The 8217-nt window shown below is 40.8% G+C and overlaps 1 pseudogene; it reads right to left on the bottom strand.

Moving 5' to 3' along the window:
* Nucleotides 1–435: 435 nt before the first annotated feature.
* LOC137225163 (archaemetzincin-2 pseudogene) lies at nucleotides 436–2308 on the bottom strand (annotated as a pseudogene).
* Between the last annotated feature and the right edge of the window lie 5909 nt (nucleotides 2309–8217).

The following is an 8217-nucleotide window of genomic DNA, read 5'->3' as shown; positions in this document are numbered from 1 at the left end:
TGGGTAGGATATCTTTTCTCATCCTTTTATTTTTCAATCTTCCTCATCTTTCTCTCTAATGTGTGGCTCTGGTTAATAGCATTTAGCTGGTTTCTGTGTTTTTATTTGCTCTGACAAACTTTGTCTTTTAATTGGATCATAGACCATTGACATTTAAAATAATTAATAGTTAATGATACAGTTTAAGTCTAACACTTGCTATTTCTCTCCTATCTGTCCTCTTGTGCTTTGTTCTTTTATTTCTCATTTCTTGCCTTTTTTTTTTAACATCTTTATTGGAGTATAATTGCTTTACAGTGTTGTGTTAGTTTCTGCTGTATAACAAAGTGAATCAGCTATATGCATATGTATACCCCATATCCCCTCCCTCTTGCATCTCCCTCCCACCCTCCTTATCCCACCCTTCTAGGTGGTTGCAAAGCACCGAGCTGATCTCCCTGTGCCATGCATCTGCTTCCCACTAGCTATCTATTTTACTTGGTAGTGTATATATGTCAGTGCTACTCTCTCACTTCGTCCCAGCTTACCCTTCTCCCTTCCCGTATCCTCAAGCCTATTCTCTACATCTGTGTCTTTATTCCTGTCCTGCCCATAGGTTCTTCAGAACCAGTTTTTTTTAGGTTCCATATATATGTATTAGCATATGGTATTTGTTTTTCTCTTTCTGACTTACTTCACTCTGTACGAGAGACTCAAGGTCCATCCACCTCACTGCAAATAACTCAATTTCATTTCCTTTTATGGCCGAGTAATATTCCCTTGTATATATGTGCCACATCTTCTTTATCCATTCATCTGTTGATGGACAATTAGGTTGCTTCCATGTCTGGCTATTGTAAATAGTGCTGCAATGAATATTATGGTGCATGTCTTTTTTTTAAAGTAAATTTATTATTTATTTATTTAATTTATTTTTGGCTGCGTTGGGTCTTCATTGCTGCCCGTGGGCTTTCTCTAGTTGCTGCAAGCAGGGGTTACTCTTCATTGTGGATGGGTTTCTCATTGCGGTGGCTTCTCTTGTTGCGGAGCTCAGGCTCTAGGTGCGCGGGCTTCAGTAGTTGTGGCTCATGGGCTCAGTAGTTGTGGCTCATGGGCTCTAGAGTGCAGGCTCAGTAGTTGTGGCGCACAGGCTTAGTTGCTCCGCGGCATGTGGGATCTTCCCGGGCCAGGGCTGGAACCCGTGTCCCTTTGTATCTGTCTTTAAGGTGGAAGCCGATAGCACTCTGCGTAAACAGATGGGGCAAAGGTCGAGGGGACGCTGGTAAGCTTCTTCCAAGTGGTTGGAGCCTTGCGTCAGGCATGCGAGCCACTGGCAGTGCCGAAGTCCATAGATATGTCCAATCTCATGGGTTAAAGTCTTACAGGACCAAAGCAGCAAAACACTAGTCACTTCAGGAACGTAATAATTATCAAACACTGAGTAGTCACTTGAAGATTTCTTCTGCAGCTTCTTCAGTTTGCCTTTGTAGTGTGAGCTGTAAAAATCACTGCCGCACCTGGCAAAGCTGAATATCTCCACACCATCTGTCAAGGATGCCTGTCCAAAGACAAAATTCCAGGAGTCTCTTGGGTAAAGATCGATCATTGTTATTCCCACAACACAAAAAGCATCTTCAGGTTTCTTCTTTTTTAAGAACTTCAGGATCTGCCCTGCGTGAATCCGTAGGTTCTGTGTGTTATCATTGATTCTAAAGGAACATCTCGTTGCAGAGACAGGAACTGGTTCTAGGAGTTTTACCGTCAAGCCATAGAAAAATGCTTCACAGTAGCCCTTGAGCCATTTCACATATTCTTCACTGATACTTCTGGTGTTTCCTAGCAATCCAATGCACTGTATATAAATACTATGCTTCTGTGGAGAGGGTGTCTTTCTGTAAGGATCATTGAAAAACTCTTCAAAGTCTTGGGGAGCCTCAGGATGGGAGGTTATCCAGTCTGACTGCGAATGCAAAGTAATGGGTCCAAAGAATCACTGTTTGGCCGGAAGGCTTCGTCCATCAGATGCTTTTCCCCAGCATCTAACTTCTCATACTGTGACACAAGCGCTGGGTTCTTTGAGATGAGAGCTGTCTTTAGTCTGTGTTCAGAGTGCCGTACTGTTCGCATAGTGACAGGCCTCTTCCATTCACATCGCGTGCGTGTGAAGAGATTTCATCCTTCCCTTTGAACGGGTCAGACAGCTGTTCCACCACGAGGCTTCAGGGAGAGGACGGCTCCTCTCAAGTTTCTGCCTCACCAGAACCGGCATGTCTGGGTCCGGGCAGGAGCGCGTGGTGCAGGTGCCTTCACCCCCGTCACCCTCACGCCATCACCGTCTTCCCGCCGGGCGTCGACGTCACCCGCCGGGCGTCGACGTCACCCGCCCTGCGCCTTGCCCTGCGCTGTGCCCTGTGCCCGACACCGTGCCCCGCCCCTTCGCGCTGCATGTCTCTTTTTGAATTATGGTTTTCTCAGGGTATATGCCCAGTAGTGGGATTGCTGGGTCGTATGGTAGTTCTATTTTTAGTTAAGGAACCTCCATACTGTTCTCCATAGTGGCTGTATTAATTTAATTTAAATTAAATTTAAATTCCCACCAACAGTGCAGGAGGGTTCCCTTTTCACTAAACCCTCTCCAGCATTTAATGCCTGTAGATTTTTTGATGATGGCCTTTCTGACCGGTGTGCGGGTGATACCTCATTGTGGTTTTGATTTGCATTTCTCTAATGATTAATGATGTTGAGCATCCTTTCATGTGTTTGTTGGCAATCTGTATATCTTCCTTGGAGAAATGTCTGTTTAGGTCTTCCGCCCATATTTAGATTGGATTGTTTGTTTTTTTGATATTGAGCTTCATGAGCTGCTTGTATATTTTGGAGATGAATCCTTTGTCAGTTGCTTCATTTGCAAATATTCTCTCCCATTCTGAAGGTTGTCTTTTCGTCTTGTTTATGGTTTCCTTTGCTGTGCAAAAGCTTTGAAGTTTCATTAGGTCCCATTTGTTTATTTTTGTTTTTATTTCCATTTCTCTAGGAGGTGGGTCAAAAAGGATCTTGCCGTGATTTATGTCACAGAGTGTTCTGCCTATGTTTTTCTCTAAGAGTTTTATAGTGTCTGGCCTTATATTTAGGTCTTTAATCCATTTTGAGTTTATTTTTGTGTATGGTGTTAGGAAGTGTTCTAATTTCATTCTTTCACATGTAGCTGTCCAGTTTTCCCAGCACCACTTATTGAAAAGGCTGTCTTCTCTCCACTGTATACTCTTGCCTCCCTTATCAAAGATAAGGTGACCATACGTGTGTGGGTTTATCGCTGGGCTTTCTATCCTGTTCCATTGATCTATATTTCTGTTTTTGTGCCAGTACCATACTGTCTTGATTACTGTAGCTTTGTAGTATAGTCTGAAGTCCAGGAGTCTGATTCCTCCAGCTCCGTTTTTCTTTCTCAAGATTGTTTTGGCGTCTTTTTTGTTTCCATACAAATTGTGAATTTTTTTGTTCTAGTTCTGTGGAAAATGCCATTGGTAGTTTGATAGGGATTGCGTTGAACCTGTAGATTGCTTAGGGTAGTATAGTCACTTTCACAATGTTGATTCTTCCAATCCAAGAGCATAGTATATCTCTCCATCTGTTTGTGTCATCTTTAATTTCTTTCATCAGTGTCTTATAGTTTTCTGCATACAGGTCTTTTGTCTCCTTAGGTAGGTTTATTCCTAGGTATTTTATTCTTTTTGTTGCAACGGTAAATGGGAGTGTTTCCTTAATTTCTCTTTCAGATTTTTCATCATTAGTATATAGGAATGCCAGAGATTTCTGTGCATTAATTTTGTATCCTACAACTTTACCAAATTCATTGATTAGCTCTAGTAGTTTTCTGGTAGCGTCTTTAGGATTCTCTATGTATAGCATCATGTCATCTGCAAACAGTGACAGCTTTACTTCTTCTTTCCGATTTGGATTCCTTTTATTTCTTTTTCTTCTTTGATTGCTGTGGCTAAAACTTGCAAAACTATGTTGAATAATAGTGGTGAGAATGGGCAACCTTGTCTTGTTCCTGATCTTAGAGGAAATGGTTTCAGTTTTTCACCATTGAGAATGATGTTGGCTGTGGGTTTGTCATATATGGTGTTTATTATGTTGAGGTAGGTTCCCTCTATGACTACTTTCTGGAGAGTTTTTATATAAATCGGTGTTGAATTTTTTCAAAAGCTTTTTCTGCATTTATGGAGATTATCATACGGTTTTTATCCTTCAGTTTGTTAATATAGTGTATCACATTGATTGATTTGCATATATTGAAGAATCCTTGCATTCCTGGGATAAACCCCACTTGATCATGGTGTATGATCCTTTTAATGTGATGTTGGATTCTGTTTGCTAGTATTTTGTTGAGGATTTTTGCATCTATGTTCATCAGAGATATTTGCCTGTAGGCTTATTTTTTTGTGACATCTTTGTCTTGTTTTGGAATCAGGATGATGGTGGCCTCGTAGAATGAGTTTGGGAGTGTTCCTCCCTCTGCTATATTTTGGGAGAGTTTGAGAAGGATAGGTGTTAGCTCTTCTCTATATGTTTCATAGAATTTGCCTGTGAATCCGTCTGGTCCTGGGCTTTTGTTTGTTGAAGATTTAAAATCACAGTTTCAATTTCAGTGCTTGTGATTGGTCTGTTTATATTTTCTATTTCTTCCTGGTTCAGTCTTGGAAGGTTGTGCTTTTCTAAGAATTTGTCCATTTCTTCCAGGTTGTCCATTTTATTGGCATATAGGTGCTTTTGGCAATCTCTCATGAAACTTTGTATTTCTGCAGGGTCAGTTGTTACTTCTTTTTCGTTTCTAATTCTGTTGATCTGAGTCTTCTCCCCTTTTTTCTTGATGAGTCTGGCTAATGGTTTATCAATTTTGTTTATCTTCTCAAAGAATCAGCTTTTAGTTTTACTGATATTTGCCATTGTTTCCTTCATTTCTTTTTCATTTATTTCTGATCTGATACTTATGATTTCTTTCCTTCTGATAACTTTGGGGTTTTTTTTTGTTTGTTTTTCTCTAATTGCTTTAGGTGTAGGGTTAGGTTGGTTGAGATTTTTCTTGTTTCTTGAGGTAGGACTGTATTGCTATTAACTTCCATCTTAAAACTGCTTTGCTGCATCCCATAGGTTTTGGGTCATCGTGTTTTCCTTGTCATTTGTTTCTAGGTATTTTTTGATTTCTTCAGTGATGTCTTGGTTATTTAGTAGTGTATTGTTTAGCCTCCATGTGTTTGTATTTTTTACAGATTTTTTTCCTGTAATTTATATCTAGTCTCATAGTGTTGTGGTCAGAAAAGATACTTGATATGATTTCAATTTTCTTAAATTTATCAAGGCTTGATTTCTGACCCAATATATGATCTATCCTGGAGAATGTTCCATGAGCACTTGAGAAGAAAGTGTATTCTGTTGTTTTTAGAGGGAATGTCCTATAAATATCAATTAAGTCCGTCTTGTTTAATGTGTCATTTAAAGCTTGTGTTCCCTTATTTATTTTCATTTTGGATGATCTGTCCATTGGTGAAAGTGGGGTGTTAAAGTCCCCTATATAATTGTGTTACTGTCGATTTCCCCTTTTATGGCTGTTAGTATTTGCCTTACGTATTAAGGTGCTCCTATGTTGGGTGCATAAATATTTACAACTGTTATATCTTCTTCTTAGATTGATCTCTTGATCATTATGTAATGTCCTTCCTTGTCTCTTGTAATAGGCTTTATTTTAAAGTCTGTTTTGTCTGATATGAGAATTGCTACACCAGCTTTCTTTTGATTTCCATTTGTATGGACTATCTTTTTCCATCCCTTCACTTTCAGTCTGTATGTGTCCCTAGGTCTGAAGTGGGTCTCTTGTAGATAGCATATGTATGGGTCTTGTTTTGTATCCATTCAGCCAGTCTATGTCTTTTGGTTGGAGAATTTATTCCATTTACATTTAAGGGAATTATTGATATGTATGTTCCTATTACCATTTTCTTAATTGTTTTGGGTTTGTTTTGTAGGTTTTTTCCTTCTCTTGTGTTTCCTGCCTAGAGAAGTTCCTGTAGCTTTTCTTGTAAAGCTGGTTTGGTGGTGCTGAATTCTCTTAACTTTTGCTTATCTGTAAAGGTTTTAATTTCTCCATCGAATCTGAATGAGATCCTTGCTGGGTAGAGTAATCTTGATTGTAGGTTTTTCCCTTTCATCACTTTAAATATGTCCTGCACTCCCTTCTGGCTTGCAGAGTTTCTGCTGAAAAATCAGCTGTCAACCTTATGGGGATTCCCTTGTATGTTATTTATTGCTTTTTCCTTGCTGTTTTTAATATTTTTTCTTTGTATTTAATATTTGATAGTTTGATTAATATGTGTCTCGGCGTGTTTCTCTTTGGGTTTATCCTGTATGGTACTCTCTGTGCTCCCTGGACTTGATTGACTATTACCTTTCCCATGTTAGGGAAGTTTTCGACTATAATCTCTTCAAATATTTTGTCAGACCCTTTCTTTTGTCTTCTTCTTCTGGGACCACTATAATTCGAATGGTGGTGTGTTTAATGTTGTCCCAGAGGTCTCTGAGACTGTCCGCAATTCTTTTCATTCTTTTTTCTTTATTCTGCTCCCTGGCACCAGTTTATCTTCCAGGTCACTTATCTGTTCTTCTGCCTCAGTTATTCTGTTATTGAATCCTTCTAGAGTATTTTTAATTTCAGTTATTGTGTTGTTCATCAGTTTGTTTGCTCTTTAGTTCTTCTAGATCCTTGTTAAATGTTTCTTGAATTTTCTCCATTCTGTTTCTGAGATTTTGGATCATCTTTACTATCATTACTCTGAATTCTTTTTCAGGTAGTTTGCCTATTTTGTCTTCATTTACTTGGTCTTGTAGGTTTTTACCTTGCTCCTTCATCTGTAACATATTTTTTTGTCATTTCATTTTTGTTTTTTTTTTTTTTGATGGGTGATGCTGTAATTCCTGTCTTACTGGTTGTTTGGCCTGAGGTGTCCAGCACTGGAGTTTGCAGGCAGTTAGATAGAGCTGGGTCCTGGTGCTGATATGAGGACCTCAGGGAGGCCTCACTCCAACTGATATTCCATGGGGTCTGAAGTTCTCTGTTAGTCCAGCAGTTTGGACTTGGAGCTCCCACCACAGGAGCATGGGCCTGACCTCCGGCCTGGGAACCAAGATCCTGCAAGCTTCATGGCATGGTTAAAAAAAAAGGATGAAAGAAAGAAAAAAAGGAGCAGTACAATATCAAAGAATAAAAAATACAATAAAATTAGAAAGATAAAGAATATATTAGGAAAAATAAAACTATAATTGAAACAACTGCAACCAGGTAAAATAAAACCACAGCAGAAAAAAGGAAAGAAAAAAAAAAGTGTGTGTGGGGCAACACACCAAAAGGAGAGATCACTAACAAAGTATAAAGAATAAAATAAAATTAGAAAAGTAAAAGATTTATTAGGAAAAATAAAAATATAAAAGAATCAACAAGGTAAAACAGAACCCCAGTTTAAAAGAGGAAAAAAAAAAAGCCTTGGGTGTGGAGGTGGAGTTTAGGTGGGGGGTGGAACTTAGGCAGAGGCGGGGTTTAGGGTGCGGTGGGACCTAGGCAGGTGGCGGGTTAAGTTTGAGCATGGCACGGGGCCTCTGCTTAGGACCTGCATGGAAGGGGAGAGACAGCACATGGAAAGAAGGGCCTCTGGAGTGTGGGGTTCCAGAGTTTGGATGTAGGGCCCTGAGTGAGGGTGTGTGGGTAGGGTTTAAGCCCAGCTTGTGGGAGGGGTTCTCTGAGTGTAGACGTGGGGCCCTGGGTGGGGGTGTAGGGGCGGGGCTTGTGCTCTGCGCAGCAGGAAGGAGGCTCCAAGGGCAGAGGATTAGGCCTGGGAGCCCAACAGCCTTCCCGGTGCCTAAGTGGACAGGTGAAGCACTCACCTCGTTCCCTTCTGTTCCTTCACGCTCCCTCCCACTGTCTCCTCCAGGGTGTACCCCATCCCCGCTGGACCCCGAACCGTGGGTGGGTCCCACTGGGTGTAGGAACTCCTTCCCTTCCCCAGCCACCACTCAGGGGTGCCGTCCCGGAGGTCCGGCCTTTACTTTTGCTCCCCTTTCCCTCCCTCCCACTCCTCCAGGACCCGTGCAGCTGGCAGGGGCCTAGGTGGGCAGAGGATCAGGCCCGCGATCTCAACAGGTTCCTGGGGGTCCAACTGTCTTGCCTTCTTTTGGATTATGAAAACA

The sequence above is a fragment of the Pseudorca crassidens genome, chromosome 5 (genome assembly GCF_039906515.1).
Source record: "Pseudorca crassidens isolate mPseCra1 chromosome 5, mPseCra1.hap1, whole genome shotgun sequence".
NCBI lineage: Eukaryota > Metazoa > Chordata > Mammalia > Artiodactyla > Delphinidae > Pseudorca > Pseudorca crassidens.
The sequence above is the reverse complement of the archived record's forward strand: the minus strand, read 5'-3'. Positions and strand labels throughout refer to the sequence as shown.